Source organism: Aedes aegypti, chromosome 2, assembly GCF_002204515.2.
Source record: "Aedes aegypti strain LVP_AGWG chromosome 2, AaegL5.0 Primary Assembly, whole genome shotgun sequence".
NCBI classification, from domain to species: Eukaryota; Metazoa; Arthropoda; class Insecta; order Diptera; family Culicidae; genus Aedes; species Aedes aegypti.
Genome location: NC_035108.1, coordinates 401,941,998 through 401,959,562, shown reverse-complemented (window position 1 = coordinate 401,959,562; position 17,565 = coordinate 401,941,998). Strand labels below are relative to the sequence as shown.

The 17,565-nt window shown below is 34.6% G+C and overlaps 1 protein-coding gene across 5 annotated transcripts in view; it reads right to left on the bottom strand.

Moving 5' to 3' along the window:
- The window catches only part of LOC5575298 (toll-like receptor Tollo), a 476,821-nt gene that overhangs the window by 112,318 nt on the left and 346,938 nt on the right, over positions 1 to 17,565 (bottom strand). For 4 of the 5 annotated variants that reach the window (XM_021847153.1, XM_021847156.1, XM_021847154.1 and 1 more), the window contains one exon: positions 10,061 to 10,413. The exons of the other annotated variant lie outside the window; for it this stretch is intronic. The gene's annotated coding sequence lies outside the window, so the exon portion shown is untranslated. The remainder of the gene's footprint in view (positions 1 to 10,060; positions 10,414 to 17,565) is intronic. 5 annotated transcript variants of the gene reach the window in all.

The following is a 17,565-nucleotide window of genomic DNA, read 5'->3' as shown; positions in this document are numbered from 1 at the left end:
TCACCAACAAAATATATTGTTTGATTGTGAAGTAAATGCTTAATTTGGGCCATTTTTTTAAATTTTTAAATGTTTAGTCCGAATTGTCAGCATATATTTTAATAAAATGTATTAATAATTTTGTTTGTGTGTGAAGTGAAAACTTAATAGGAGCCAAACTTGTTTACTAATAAATCCTGCCTAATTCGTTTCCTTTTTTAATAAATTTGCTTGATTTAATGAAAGTGTTTATTCATTTTACTCGAAAGCTGTTTTTAATGTTCAGTCCGAATTGTTAGCAAACATTTTTTTTTTTTAATTACTCTACACTTCACTTTGTTTGTTCATGAAGGGAAAACTAAGTTTTGGCAAAACTCTTTTACTCCAAAATTCTGCTTAATTTTTTTCGTTTTCTTACTATTTTGTAAAATATTACCGAAAATTTGTCTTGAATTAATTTAATGCTGATTCTTTTCTCTAAAGAGTTTTTCAATGTTTTGTTCGGTTTATTAGAAAATATTTCATTTAAAACTACTATGAGTTTTGTTTGTGTTTCTTTTTTTCATATTTCATATTCATATTTTCATATTTCTAATCAAATATAAATTCTGAACAAATTTATTCAAAATTTTTCCTTGACCCCTCTACCAGCAGCTTCATTTTTTACCGCTGAAAAAATATTCAAATCGCGATAACTTTTTTATTTCTTAATATTTTTGCAACTATCTTTTACAAGAAAAACTCTTCTTTTTTTAGAATACAGTACTGACCCGATTTTGTCAGCCCCCGATTTTATCTGCCCCCGATTTTGTCTGCCCCCGATTTTGTCTACCCCCGATTTTGTCAGCTTTTGGACCCGATTTTGTCAGCCTATTTTAAATTTGTCAAAAAATTGTTATCGTCATGTTTTACCACGTTTACATAAAAATTGATGATGATGTTTGATATCATGCACGCACGGGCGTTGCCAGAGGGGGCAATGTCAATGCCTTTTATTAAGTGTTAAAAATCAATATTACCAATATAAGGGAGAGGGGAGCCCCTGATAAAGAAAACTGGCTACGCCCATGTCCATCGCTCTCTTAAAAGTCCATGTAACCATGTAACACGTCGAAATATGAAAAACAGGAACAAAATAAAATGACCCGATTTTGTCAGGTTCCCCATTTTGTCAGCCTAAAATTCATCGAGGGGCTGACAAAATCGGGTCCTTACTGTATATGTCGTAATTGATAAATGGTCGTCTAGATCCAGAGATATTCCGAAATTCCTTGGGGGACCAACGCGTAGCCATAACTCATGTGCATATCTCAGGCTACAGAATTTTTATCGTACTCGGATATTCACTCCTTGAAATGATACGCATTAAATATGTTGTGAAAAAATAAAGCAATTTGGTGCAGCCGTCTTTGAGTAATGATCATTTATGTTTCTGGTACCATGCTGGACAAATAAAGATCTTGAAAACTCCAAAAAATCTCATTTCGTAATTTTCAGATTTCTCCTAGAATACTGAACAGATTTGTATGATTTTTTTCAGGCAAGCTCCTTATTACCTGGTTTTCTAAAGTACCGTAAATTCGGGTGAAATTGATCAGTAGGGTGAAATTGATCACTGTGTCACACGATTTTATTTCCCTCTAATAGAGCACAGAAATCAATGCAACCTATGCAAATGAACGTTGTTAGTCTTAACTATTATCGAATTGCATGTTGTGAAGCTTTTAGTGTTAAGGAATGTTTATTTCTGTGAAAATAATAGAAAATTCCATAATCGTGTTCTGTGTGATATTGGCAGACATCAATAAACTTATAGTTTTTAACAAGGATTTGGACATGGTGTCAACCTGGAAATTTGTGAGGATGCTTGAAATATATCCCCAAAACGAATTTTATCATCAATATTCGTACCAATTTGTTCATGTTGTTGAAGTAATTGAATTTGCCAAAGATATCAAAAGATTCCTTCGGAAATTGCCTACATTTAGGCGTTTTCTGCGGTATTGTTGAAAATTAATTGTTTATTATTTCCACAAATTTGGCATTGTTAAGAATTTTGCAAGCATATTTGGATTCAGGAGGCCAAAATTGAATAAGTAAAGTGCCAATCCCAAAGAGTACTGGACCATCTAGCGATCCACGAAATTATCGACCAATTGCTCTAACAAGCTGCATGTCCAAAATCATGGAGCGGATGGTTAATAGGAGACTGATGGAGTATTTAGATATAAATGGGAAACTAGACTACCGACAGCATGCATTCCGATCTGGCCTTGGCACTGGAACATACTTTGCGACTCTAGGTCAAACCCTCGATGATGCCATTTCGTGCGGTGAGCACATCGAAATGGCTTCTCTTGACTTGGCCAAAGCTTATAACAGAGCATGGACTCCTAGTGTGCTTGAGAAATTGGCACAGTGGGGAGTAACGGGAAATCTGCTGGCCTTCCTAAAAAACTTCTTGACAAATAGAACATTTCAGGTGATTATAGGAAATCATCGCTCCAAACCGGTTGCAGAAGAAACGGGGGTTCCACAGGGATCAGTGATAGCAGTCACTTTATTCCTAGTGGCTATGAATGGGGTGTTCGACGTTCTGCCTAAGGGTATATTTATTTATGTGTATGCCGACGACATACTTCTGGTCGTCACCGGAAAGCACCCAAAGGCTATTAGAAGAAAGCTGCAAGCCGCAGTCAACGCAGTGGTGAAATGGACTGATCTTGTTGGATTTGATATCTCTCCAGAGAAATGTGTTAGAATGCATATATGTGCCCAAAAACATCGACCACCCCAAAAACCTATCACTGTTAAAGGAAAACCAATACCCACAAAGAAGTTTGCTAAGATACTTGGTGTCACATTTGACCGAAATTTATCCTTTCGACCCCACTTTGAAGCAATCAAAAAAAGCTGTGCAAATCGTATGAACTTGTTGAAGATCCTATCAAATAAACGAACGAGAAGCGATAGAAGATCACGACTGAGAATTGCAGATGCGATCATCTGTAGCCGTCTTCTATACGGGGTTGATATCACTTGTAGAGCTTCTGATGAGCTTGTAAGCATCCTAAGTCCCACGTACCATAACGCAATAAGAACCATCTCCGGCTTATTACCATCGATACCTGCTAAAGCTGCTTGCGTTGAAGCCGGAGTTATGCCGTTTATCTATAAGGTAGCAACTACAATCGGTACCAAAGCCGTTAGTTTTCTTGAGCGCACCAAAGGTGACGGATCGCCGGCTTTCCTTGCGACAGAAGCCGACCGAATCCTAAATTCAGTCGCTGGAGTCACGCTCCCCTCGGTGGCTGAGCTCCACCGTATCGGACCTAGGAGCTGGCGAGCCAGCGAGCCATTGGTAGACAATTTCATCAAAAATAGACTTAAGAAGGGATCTAATCCGACCATAGCCAAATCACTATTCAATGAGCGTATCACAACAAAATACGCCAACACAGAAATTATGTACACGGACGGATCCAAACTATCCAATAAAGTAGGAATCGGCATTGCGGGAAAGCACATAGAGGATCATTTTAGCCTACCTGACTCGGTGTCGGTTTTCTCGGCTGAAGCGGCCGCAATAATGCAAGCTGTATCTCATCGATCAACGAAACCCAAACTAATTGTTACGGACTCCGCCAGTTGTATCCTATCCATTAGATCCCAAACATCAAGACATCCATGGATTCAAGTCACACAAAGTTTGCTAGAAACTAGAGGTACCCCAAAAGTAAGTTTTATGTGGGTTCCTGGCCACTGTGACATCCCAGGAAATGAGTCTGCAGATCGACTGGCAGACCTTGGTCGAACAAGCCGCCGACTCACTTCAGAGATTCCCGGAGCTGATGTGAAATCCTGGCTAAAGACAGCAGTGAAGCATGCATGGTCTAAGGACTGGTGGAGTGACCGAACATTATTCATTCGGAAAATAAAAGGAATCACAACCCCCTGGAAAGACAGAATCGACCGAAAGGAGCAAATAATCCTGTCTCGTCTCCGAACGGGACATACGAAGGCCTCCCATAATATGGGAGGAGGTCGAAATTTCCGTATCATATGTGATAATTGTGGGACAGCCAACACAGTGGAACATATGTTGTGTGTTTGTCCGGCATTAGAATCATACCGAACGCAATACAATCTTGGAGGCATCGACATAATACTGAGCGACGATTTGGCGATGGAAACAGCCTTGATACACTTTTTGAAGGATACAAGGCTTTTCACTGCAATCTAACTCTGCAGATAGAAAAACGGACTTTGATGAAGACTACGAGACTACAACAGACAACGAGCACCTGATATTTACATAAATACTAAACTCTGATAAATTAAGTATGTGAGTAGTCTTCAGACTATTTTTTTTTCTTTTCAAAAAACTCTGTAAAAAACTCTGTTCGCAACTTTTGTGATGGATCCTTAAGACCCATCTATAATCAGAGACGAACCGGCCTTGGGCCGAAAGTCTCTTTAATAAAGAAATAAAAAAAAAAAATAAGTAAAGTTGTTTTCAAAACTAACAATAATTGTTTTGACAGGTGATCAATTTCACCCCGAAATAGAATTCCTTGATTTTTTATTTAAGAGACAATTTTCAGCACTAAAGTTACAACTGTATGGAAATTTGAGTAAATAAACCAATGAGGCACACCGTCGTACTTGTTTTCCTGCATTAAGTGGTTTGGAATTGGCAACATCATAGAAAACAGACATGGAAAACAGTGAAAACTGATCAATTTCACCCGAAATTACGGTATACATTTTATTTATTTTTTTAATATATTTACCAAGAACAAATGGCCGCCAAAGACATTTTAAATGGAGAATGTCGGTCCCCCAAGGAACATCGGAATATCTTTAAAACTAGATCACCAATTATTAATATCGACACGAATTCACAAACTAGAAAAGTTTTTTGAGAGCTTGTGAAAAAATGGTGGAAAAATAACGAGAAACTAAAAAGTTATCGCGATTTGAATTTTCTTTTGGCGGTTAAAAATTAAGCTGCCGGTAGAGGGGTTGATATCGTCTTAATTTAGATTGAATTCAACCTTGTATTTGACTAAATGTTATCATATGTGTACCTCCAGCAAGTTTTCATTTAGTTGATTTTTTTCGGATAGATCAAATACTTATTTTTTTCTAAATATATCAGAAATATTGTATAAATATTGTGAACCATATGATTCGACACCTTTTTTTTAATTTGGTCTCAGCGCAAAACTGGAGAACAATTTGTTTGATTTGAGTTTTTCTGTTTTTCAAAACACGTAGAAAGCATAAGAAAATTTTTACGGGTAGAAAAGTTTTGAATAAATGTCATCATACCTTTCTGAATACCAAAAAAATCCAGTGCTTTTCTGAATTCAATTCACATAATACGAGAACCCTCAAGCTTAAAGTTAGAGACATTAATATTTAGAGGTGCCGCAAGCTACCATGGTGAAATTTGTTTCTTTCAATTTAGAAGCTCTTAGCATCAATCTATTCAAAATTTAATTTATGAATAGTTTGTACAATATCATGTTTTTCTAAACTCGAATATTTACCTCTTCTTACTAAAAAAAATCATCTATGTTTGACAACAACTTCATGAATGCACAATCAATAACAAATGTTTTTACATTCTTTTGAAGAAAAATTAGTAGTGCTAAACTATGTATACAACTAATTTAATTTAAAAAAAAAAATAGTTATGTCCCAAAACATGCCCAGAAACATGAATTTTTGACGCAATTTTTTTTTCAACATTTTTTGGTTATTAAGTATAGATACTTAAACTGCAACTGGTTTTTGTCACTTGACAAACCATCAAAAAAATCTTAGAATAAATTCGTCATAAAGTTTAAAGCAAACATATTTTTGAAATTTTTAAAAATTTATGAAGTTATGACAAGATGCTTTATAAATTTCAGTTACATGGTACAAATAAAATTTCCGGGGAAAAAAATTGAACAATTTAAAATAAATTGTTTTTTTTTTTCAAAAAATCTTGTTTTGGATAGCTTTTGTTGAACAACTAATTTAAAACAAATTTTAAACTAATTATGTTGTATACAAAGTTTAAAACTACTCAATTAGCTTCAAAAACATGTTGAAAGATTAAGAATCGAATGAGTTTTCATGAAGCTATGAGAAAACTACTCTTAACTAAAATTAATTTCTTTTTAGACAAGTTCAACAAACTTTTCACTATTTTGAAGAGAATGATGCTAAGAGCTTTCAAATTAATTAAAAAATAACAAAGTTTTGAAAATTTCACAAAGGGGAATTTTTAATGCCTTAGAAATTCATCTTCAAGTCGCTTGCGCCACCTCTACATCAAAACATTTTTGTCTCAAAACTCGAGGTTTCTCTTTTTATTTGATTCGAATTCAGAAAAGTTTGGTTTCGAGAAAAATAAGCCACACTCTACTGAACAGTTCCGTGAATTTGAACAACTTAATTCCGTAAATATTTTACACATTCCTGTAAAAACTAACCCTACTCCCTTATTTATGTTGCCAAACTGTGCAGCTGTTTAACTATCACCAATATAGCAAACTTTATTTAGGCGCCAAATTTTGTCGAATCCTGTCTTATTCGTACCAAGATTGATTTTTTTCTGACCTTTAAACAAATTTTGTTGAATGCTTAACTTTGTTTTGTCAATCATTTAGTAATAATAAAATTCAATTGTCTATTGTTTTGCCTTCCTTTCAAACATAAGTTAGTATTAAAAATTTGGTCTTCTAAGACACCAGATCACCTTGATCACTTCTTGATCTCTTTTTGGTCTTTTCTTGGTCTCTTCTTGGTCTCTTCTTGATCTCTTGGTTTTCTTGGTCTCCTTTTGGTCTCTTCCTAGTTTCTTCTTGAACTCTTCGTTTTCTTGGTCGCCTTTTGGTCTCTTCTTGGTATCCTTCTTGTGTCTTCTTAATCGCTTCTTGATCTCTTTTTGGTCTTTTCATGATGTCTTATTGATCTCTTCTTGATCTCTTCTTGGTCTCTTCTTGGCCTTGGTCTCTTTTGATCTCCCCTTGGTCTCATTTTAGTCTTTTCTTGATCTCTTATTGGTCTTTTCTTGGTCTCTTTTTGGTCTCTTCTTGGTCTCTTTTTGGTATTTTCTTGGTTTTATCTTGGTCTAATCTTAGTCTCTTCTTGGTCTCTTCTTGTTCTTTTCTTGGTTTCCCTTGGTCTCATTTTAGTCTTTTCTGGATCTCTTCTTGGTCTTTTTTGGTCTCTTCTTGGTCTCTTCTTGATATCTTCTTGGTTTCTTCTTGGTCTCTTCTAGGTCTTTTCTTGTTGTCTGGTCTTTTCTCAATCTCTTCTTGATCTCTTCATGGTCTCTTCCTGGCCTTGGTCTCTTTTGGTCTCCCCTTGGTCTCATTTTAGTCTTTTCTTGATCTCTTCTTGGTCTTTTGTTGTTCTCTTCATGTTCTTTTCTTAATCTTTTTTTGGTCTCTTCTTGATCTCTTTTTGGTCTCATCTTGGTCTCTTCTTGATCTTTGTCTCTTTTGATCTCCCCTTGGTCTAATTGTAATGTTTTCTTGATCTATTTTTGGTCTCTTCCTGATCTCCTTTTGGTCCTTCTTGGTTTCTTCTTGGCCTTGGTCTCTTTCGATCTCCCCTTGGTCTCATTTTTGTCTTTTCTTTTTCTCTTCTTGGTATTTTTTGGTCTCTTCTTAATCTCTTCTTGGTCTCTTCTTGGTCTCTTCTTGGTCTCTGCTTGGTCTCTTCTTGGTCTATTCTTGATCTCTTCTTGATCTCTTCTCGATCTATTTTTGGTCTCTACTTAGCCTTTGTCCCTTTTGGTCTCCTTTTTGTCTTTTCTTGATCTCTTCTTGGTCTTTCCGTGGTATCTTCTTGATCTCTTTTTGGTCTCTTCTTGGTCTCTTCTTGGCCTTGGTCTCTTTTGATCTCCCCTTGGTCTCATTGTAGTCTTTTCTTGATCTCTTCTTGGTCTTTTCTTGATCTCTTCTTGCTCTCTTCTTGGTCTCTTTTTGGTATTTTCTTGGTTTTATCTTGGTCTAATCTTAGTCTCTTCTTGGTCTCTTCTTGTTCTTTTCTTGGTTTCCCCTTGGTCTCTTCTTGGTCTCCTCGTGGTTTTCTTGTTTCTCTAAATGTCATCAAATATGTATTATATTTCATACTGGTGTTTTTAAATTGAATTTGAAGATACACTTTATAGAATGAGATTTTTATCTAGTTTTCCCGTCAAATATATATTTTCCAATTTCAATGATTTTGATGGTGCATTGATATCCTTATTGGTAAACCACTTACAAAATCAAATGTATTATCGAATTTTCACCTCCACCTTCCTCTTCTCATCTGAAGAAGAAAACGCAATAAATTGAAAATTTTACTCACGATGCGGACCCGGTCCATTTATTCAGAAATCCAATTTCCTCCAATCAATGTTTTGCCTTTTGATAAATCTTCAAGTCGGTTGGCATACAGCCGCACGTCAAACGCCCATCGGAAATGTTGAACGTCGATAATAAAAATGACTGAATCAGCATGAACAGCATAGAAGTAGAACGCAGATTGAAAATCTGACCGAGACCATAGATCGATTGTCAATCATTTTTCGTTGACGGTTGAGAGTCAAAATAACGACGAAAAAGCTGATGGGAATGCAATTGTGGATGGATTTCCGTAACGGATTCAGTGTTCTGCGTTGTAATCGGTTTTCAACTATGAATGGGTGAAAATGTGGATAAATCCAGCTAGTGAATCGGGTTGCTTTTCACATGAAACAATGAAAACTCATTTAGTAACGGATACAACTTTTTCGAGCTTTGTTAGATTTTTACAATAATGAGTACTTCAAAATGCTCAAAATGGACAACAAAAATTAACTATCGCTTCTCGTTCAATGCAATAATCGGTTGCAATCCAATATCGTCCAGTTGAGCGAATATCTAACGATTCACCCACTTCTCCTCTCATCCAATCAGTTTTCCATCTTGCCATGAGAAGTAATTGTTGTTTGTATCGTTGCCTCTAACGACCATTTGAATGGAACCGATCCAGAAGCGCGATACCTCTAGAGCATAAAAAATCGCTAGTTAAGTAACGAGAGAAGGAAGCAAATTGCACGAGTTGGAAAACAATTTCAATTTATGGCAATTGTCAAGAGGAAAATTCCACCGAGTAAATAAATTACGGTACCCACGCGAGCACGGAATAGCCGTGGACTGAGAAAAGGACATTCATCTCCTCAGGACGTCATCGAACGGCGGAAGAGTTCCTCCGGAGAGAGAAATAAAAACCGAACCTTCGTTTGTTCAAGTACTTAAGCAGTTCCAGAAGCAACTTCTTCCATTGGGGCAACCTTTCCGGTTTGGTGACGAGAACGATGGGAAACTTGCGAGGAGCTGACTTGGTTTATTACAGCTTGGGATAATAGCAGAATCAACAATCGTGAAGGTACTCTAGAAAAACTGCGAGAGATGTCGTAGTCAATCGAAATAGATATACAAGATAGGGTGAGGTATTTAATTCACTTCACAATAAATAAACGAGGCTATAAGATAACGAGAATTTGGGGAATGTTATTTTGCAGGCTTTAGTTGAATAGTATGAGTTACTATTGCATTCCGTGTAAACGTTGGATATCATCACAAAATTAGTAATAGATAAATGATGGATTACAAACTGGATTACAGCAGAAGTCCCATGCAGCTAGGGAGGCAAACTTTTCATGAAAAACTCATGAAGGGCATAGTACCACAAGCTTCAACATGAAAAACCTAAAAAATAGTAGTATATCCACCCTGCATCAATTATAAAAACTATAATGACGAAAAATGTCGTAAATATATGTAATATTTTCAGATTACATTGTTTTCGCAAGTAAACAATCGTATGCAAAGTTGAAATAAGTTTAGCATGCATTCAATCAACATTCCGGTCGCATACAAATTCAATTCTATCATACCATAATAGATGAACATAGTCAACAGGTTGAAAAAAGTTGCTCTCATTAAACTTTGATACAACTTATCTAGGCTATTGATGACCTTTGTAAGAAATTGAAATAGGATCAGTGCACATGTGAAAACTTCTTGGAATAGCAATTCAAACTCACCTCTCGATTCCAGGAAATTCTCCGCGATGTATTCACTTCACAAAGCACATCAATCCGATTCCGTGTGCGCTAATTAGGTCTATGGAGGCGTTGACGTGCACAAAATTCCACCGACATCGATACCAGCTATCAAAAAGCTGCCGATTTCAGCTGCGCCTCACTTCGTGTGTTCCCCTAAGTCCCATTCACAGGATCGCAGGGCCAATGCAGATTTTGACCCACTCAGGAATCTATTTAGTCAGCCGACCTCTCTGTTTGGGTCGCTCCTCCGACAGGCTGTTTGTGGCGCCAATTAAGCCGTACAGTACCGTTCACCTCTTCTCAACCTGTTCTTCGTCGGCAGGATGTGATTCCTGTATATGGAGAGAGCAACGGTGTAAAAGCCACCCCACAGCTGTGCCCAGTCCAAGTGGGTGGCACACTGTGGGACTTTGGTTGGTCAAAACATTTGGCGCTCCAGAGATGTCTTTGGCAAATTATGTTGGGTGAATTAGAGCTTTATGTTGACGGTATTGCATTCAATCTAGATAACTTGAAACTATAATACAGTCGCCTCTCCACATCTCGACATCGAAGGGACCATTGAGATAGGGAGAGATCGAGACATAGAACAATTTTTTAACGAATACTAGATTGAAAATCACTCCGTTACCAGGAAAATTAAAAGCAAACACACGTCATTTTGTCTTCGCAAATTGTTTTGATTCTCTAAAATCTAGTCTAGTGACCTTTGATAATGGGCATATCGATATACGAAGAGGAAATTGGAAACGAACATCACATCGAGATAAGGAAGATATCGAGATATGGAGAGTGAAAATGTATGCAGAATGAATGGACCGGGGATACCATCGACATAGAGAGAGATATCGAGATGTAGAACATCGAGATGTGGAGAGTCGACTGTAGAAACGTCATAGTAAAAAGCATTGTTCTCCAACGTTGTTCATTGAAAAGTTTCTAACAAATATTTAAAAGACGCCAACAAATGCTCTTAAACTTTTGTGAATATCACTATTTGACATATAAAACATCAGTCTGCTTTGTGCTTTGTTCGTGAGCGGTGGCATTATGCGTTGCTTCGGTGGTTACGATTTGATTTTGGATTTGATCACGGATTTTTGATACTAGTGTGCAGTGATTCAGAATATGTTTCAGGAAATTTGATAAGGGTTCAGTTTTTATCATACTTCTAGTAAGTTTGTATGTAATTTGTTCAAATGATTGAACGGTGATGATCGAAAAGAAATTGTTCATAATGGCCGAGGCGAAGCTATTGAGGAAGGTTTGGTGTGGTGGCCCGTTGAAGGATGTGAAAGAATGCTTGTGTGAATGAATTAATCCCAGAAAAATCGTAGTGAATATAACACAAATGTAAGCATTAAAAAACGATTGATGTGACATGGAAAAAAAAATTCGGATGGGCGAAAGAAGATTGCATTTCGAATGTGAAAAATGTGAACGCATATGTGTGAGTGTAAATGAAAAATAAGTGCTTGCGGTGCAACATTCACACACCATACAACCACCGATACCATACGAAGTTTTACCGGGCTGCCAGTTTCTTTCAAAATTCAAAGCTAAGTATCTTTCTAAATTTTCATTATATTCATTTGTAGTGCATGCTAGATTTAATTCAATTCATGAACATAAACAATTGTTTGAAAATTTCAATATTTATATAAATTATACCAAACTCTATTGTAGATACTCACATATTATTGAATTTGCCCAGATGTAATTTAAATTGCCTTATATTTTATTGTATCATCGTTTCGCAATACACCCGATATTCGGCAACAATGACTGCTACAACCAAACTGTGGAAAATTATCAAAAAAATATTTTTGAGAAGATAATTTCATAAGCTTTAATCGCTGAAATTTTTGAAATGTACTTTTTTTTTCGTTTTTGAGTTATGGCCAATTTTGTGGAAAATGACCATATAAGCCTTTTCTTTGAAAACCCATATTTCAATCGAAGCATCGGCAAAAACAAAGATTTTCGTTCTTTTGTATTATTAAGAACAAAGCATGCTGTATTTTCTTGGTTTTCATGTGCATCTGAGAATTCACTAGCAAAAATGCTTTGTTCGTCTCTTGGTATAAATGATTGATATTTTTTTGTTCCAGGAATTGGAACAAGGTTAGAAAATCTTTCCTGAAGAAATTTTTCAGCCTATGAATAGTCATTTTCAGTTGCATAGATAAATTCCCAATGTTTTTTAAATTGGTCTTTCATCTTTTGCGACACAGCCCAGTCGAAAAATTGTTTGGCGTTATTCATTTCTGCTGACTTTCTAATACTAGCATCTCTAGCCATTCGCTTAATGTTGCCACCGATACCATCACAAGGACCTTTTCCATGTGAGGTTGGGAAAAAGTGCCATTCTGCTTTAATTTTAAAATCATTTTCATGGTTGCATACTTTTTTGAAATTTGACATTAAAACCAATCCCATATCTTTTTTTTCATATGTTTTAGAAAATTTGCAATTGCTTTGATAAAAAATCTTTGTTTTTCTGATGCTTCGATTGAAATATGGGTTTTCAAAGAAAAGGCTTATATGTTCATTTTCCACAAAATTGGCCATAACTCAAAAACGAAAAAAAAAGTACATTTCAAAAATTTCAGCGATTAAAGCTTATGAAATTACCTTTTCAAAAATATATTTTTGAAAGTTTTTCACTAATTGGAACATAGTTCCGGCTTTTCTTTACGCATTTTCTCAATGGTGGAAAATTTTGTGGAAAACTGTTTCCAGTTAACATTTTTTTATTCCTGAGAAAATTTACTTTCATTTTCATAAAAAAACTTTGTTCATATGATGCTTCTTTCTTGAGTTATGATTTTTCAAAGAAAAGGCTCAAAATGGCACATTTGCACATTTTTTACAAAATTGGCCACAACTCAAAAATGAAAAAAAAAGTACTTTTCAAAAATTTCACCGATTAAAGCTTATGAAATTATCTTCTCAAAAATATTTTTTTGAAAATTTTCCACGAGTTGGAGCATAGTTTTTCCTGCTTTCCTTTACGAATTTTCTCAACGGTGGAAAATTTTGTGGAAAACTTTTTCCAGTTAATATTTTTTTTATTCCTGAGAAAATTTGCTTTCATTTTCATAAAAAACTTTGTTTCTATGATGCTTCGTTCTTGAGTTATGATTTTTCAAAGTAAGTAGTGTCAGGGGAAAACAAAAACTTTCCAACTGAGTTTTCCGGGAAAATAAGCGACCCTGAATTTTTCTTAATTTTTTTTTATTCATATATTGATGAGCCCTGCCTGTGGAAAAAGTTTCATGAAAATCTGAGACCTTTCGGCCCAAACCCGTATGGAAATAAAAAAAATCCCCATTTATATCAATAAATTGAATTGAAAAAACAACAGAAGTTTATACAGTTTTGTTATTTAGATGGCTTTATTTTTTGCTGATATAAAAAAATCAAATTAGAGAAACATATTCTGTAATAAGCACTGTTCATTTAATAAAGTGGACACTTTGTTTATACTATATCTTTTTTATTTATTGATGAAATCGTAATCAGTCAACAATGCTATGAAAATATAAGATCTCAGAAAATGCTTTTGGTTGAAGAGCTAAATAGTTTTTCCAAAAACTCTTAAGAAAAGCTGATTGTCAAAGTTGACTATTATTTTTCTCAAAACAAAAATCCTCATTTTTATGAACAAATTGTATGTTTGTATCCTTTACTATTCTACTAAAGGTGTAGCTTTAAAAAAACGAATTATATTCCACCATTCACTGACATTAGGTAACATTACTAATTTATCCATTTATGCCCAAATTTGCAGATACACCATCCTTTAACTCCCAGAAAAAGAGAAAAGTAAAAAACGTGTTCAAAACTAGTTTAGATTATTGAAGAAACTATATTCAATCATACCTCGATATAACGTAACCTCTTTATAACGTAACTCGATATAACGTAACTTTTTTTTGGATCCCATTTATTTGTCTAATTTTCATTATAAACATAATTCGTGAACTACAATAGACATTTGACATTGCTGTACATTTGTAAACATAATTTTTCTTTATCTTTGTGGAATTTACGTTCCTACTGGAATCAAGCCTGCTACTCACTTCAATTTCTATGAAAACTTTTATTAATTTTTGATTTAGACTTTCTACAGATATTCTTCAAACTATTTCTCAAAGAATTTGATGTTTCTACTGTGAATTATCCACGGCTTTCAACTAGATATTCCTCCAATCATTTCTCCATGGACTAATCTTGAACCCTCCTGATATTCATGTATATATCTTAAAACATATTCATCGAATAATTCCGACAGAAATCTCCCAGAAAACCCATTAGTTAGCCCTCCTGATATTCACGTATAAAAACTTCTGAGGTTTGCTTCAGAAATGTTTACAGAGATTTCACCAGATTTTTTTTCTATAGCGATTTCAAATATTCGTCCAAAAGTTCCTTGGAACATTTGAGCGGTAGTGAATTAACGGGTTTCATTAAGTTCCACCAAAAAATGGTTCAAATTTTTCTCCAGAATCTGTTTTTTAATGAATTCAGGATTCTAGGAATTTTGAATTTCTCCAACAGTTTTTATTTATATATCTATAAATTCAACTGTGTCTTTTATCAAACATTTCACCAAGTAATTCTTCAGAATATAAATTGAATTCTGCTATGAATTCTTCAAACCATTCAGTCAACAATGCCTTCAATACTCGGAGTTTATGCAAATGTTTTTATTCAGAGATTCATAAATTATTCCAGAACTGTTTTATGAATTCAGCCAGCGGCCCTTCTAAAGAACAATCCAGTAATATCTAATTCGTGGAATGCCCTAGTAATCATTCTTAAAAAATCGTACAGGTATTAGTCAATAAGCCTGAAAAAACATTCTTCTCGGAATACATCCAGCAATTTCATTATGCATTTCTGTCGAAATCTCCGAGTATTTACCCAAGAACCATTCTATGTACTAATTACATTTCTTCAAGGATTCTATGTGGAAGGATATCCTTCTTTGATAACATCAGGCTTTTCTTAAGAAAGTTCTTTCTGATTTTTTCAGTGAGATCTCCAAATTATTCAAGTATTCGTTTAGAGATTTTTCAACGGATTTTTTTCATCATAAAAATTTATGCAGGGATTCCTCCAAAATCTGAACAATTTCCCTTGATCCCTCAGAGAATTATCCTAGAATACCAGAAAAATCCCAACAGGTATTCGTTCAGAAACTTTATTTTGGAAAATCTCTCAAGGATAGTTCTGCTTTTGGGTGAAGTTTTACATCAATTTCGTCATGAATACTCTCATCCACTGTGTTGAATAATTCGAGGATTTTTTTCTTAGACTTTTTCTACAAAATTCAAAGATTTTTTTAGAATTTTAACAAGAATTTCCCATAATAAATCTCTTGAAGTTCCATAATTGCCTGTTATAAATGTTCATGCATTGCTGAACATGACTTTTTATAGATTCCTAAAAGATCTCATCTCTGAATTTTTTTTTGGAGTATCTCCAAGTGTTCAAGAATTCTTCCAAAGATTTTTCAGGCGTACTTTTCTCTAAGGATTACTCCAATTGAAACGTAATAATAAAAATAAAAAATAAATATATGTAAAATAACAAAAAAAATAGGGAAAAATATTGAAAAAAAATATGTAAGAAGGACTGAAAATACCTGCTAGGTGAATAATGTCAATTTTAGGTTAATTTTAATATTAAAAAATACATTTTGAACGAAATTTAGAAAAAAAAATTTGCTTCGATATAACGTAACCTCGATATAACGTAACGAAAATAAAAATCGAGTTACGGTACATCGAGGTATTACTGTTTGTATAAACGAGAGCTAAATCATGTGTTTAAGCCGCAGTATGAAGTATAAATTTTACTCTTTATGGTCGTTTTACTAAAAAGTCTCATACTTGAAAATCATGTGCACATATTTATCGATCTACAGCAAATTGCAAACGTTTTTCTCTGAATATTTCAATTAGTAATCTCAGAATTACATGCAATGAAAATAATATGTGGAAAATAAAATCGATTTTTTTACAGCAGTATTGCCAATTTTGATGACTGTCATTGTGCTTTGAAAGGTCTTCTAAAAATAAAGCATTTGTTTTTCTATTGTGATTTAAACGTGATGTGGGGACTAAATAAGTAACTCTTTGAAGGCGTAAGTTATTTTTAATATTATTACTATATTAGCACTTCCATCAGGACGTACTTTATACCAAAAAATTTCTACTCATATCAGTTCCCTTCAAAGTTTATATATTTTTATCCAAAAATATCGGGAAAACTGATTATATAATATCTGAAAAATTGTTGCTTCAAAAATAACTTGATTTTTTCCATCAGGCTTCTGATTGATGTTGCTGTTGAAGAACAAGCCTATTTTGAAAATAAAAAATATAGAGAGTCGAATTTTCCAGCCAATTTCTTAGATCTTAGATCTAAGACAATCTTAGATATTGTATTCAAATTCCACTTCGATTGTATTTTTCATTAAAATCACAGATGGCAATCGCACATTTAAAACCCATAATTTCTACCTCAATTCCAGGACTCCCATTGAAATGGCAAAATGCGAAATTCCAGATTGCTATTTTCACAGAAACTTTACAATAAAACTAAAATTTACATTGGAACAACAGAACTACTAACGGAGTCTATTAGTTTCTCTAGAAATCACAGGAGCTCCTACCGATTTCTCAAGCAGGAGCCTTTTGAAAGCTGGAACTCCTATCGGAATGCTCAAATCTAATTACAGAATCCAAAAATTTGTATTGAAATCTCTGGATTCTTCTTAATCTTTAGAAATTTCTATGGGAATTCTAGCAGTCTCATCAAAGTATTGAATACTCACTATAAAACCTAAATTATTACTGTAGTTCAACTGAATCCCAAAAATTCCTACTGGAATCCCAGAACTCCCATTGCTATCTAATATTGTTTCCATGTTCCGAGAGTTATCACTTGATGCGAAGAAGTCTAATCTGAATTCTAAGAGTTTCACAAGAAATCTTATTAAATCCTAACTTACAGGCTAAATGCTACTGAAACTGTTCAAGTCCCTGGCGGAATCCTAAAACTTGCGGAATCGATAGATTTCACCAAAATTCCATCACTCCTTCCAAAATTTCAAGAATTCTTATGAAATCACTGGATTTTCTCCAGAACCACAATCCAATGTTCAAGAATTATCATCGGAATTTCAGAGTTCCCGCAAAAACATCAGGATTCTTAACAGAATCCAAGAATTTTCTGAAACCCCAGCATTCTCGCCTGAATCTCAGAATACTCTTCATAAAACCAGAACCTTCAATTTCCCCTGAAATCCCAAAACTCTCATAGAAATCAGAAAACGTTCACTGGTTCACACAAGGATTCAAACTGGATGCCCCAAACCCGCGCCGAAATTTTTGATCACCAAATCCAGCATTCTAACCAAACATTTTCTAACACACGCCATAACACCTGAACCCATTCTGTAATTTCCAATA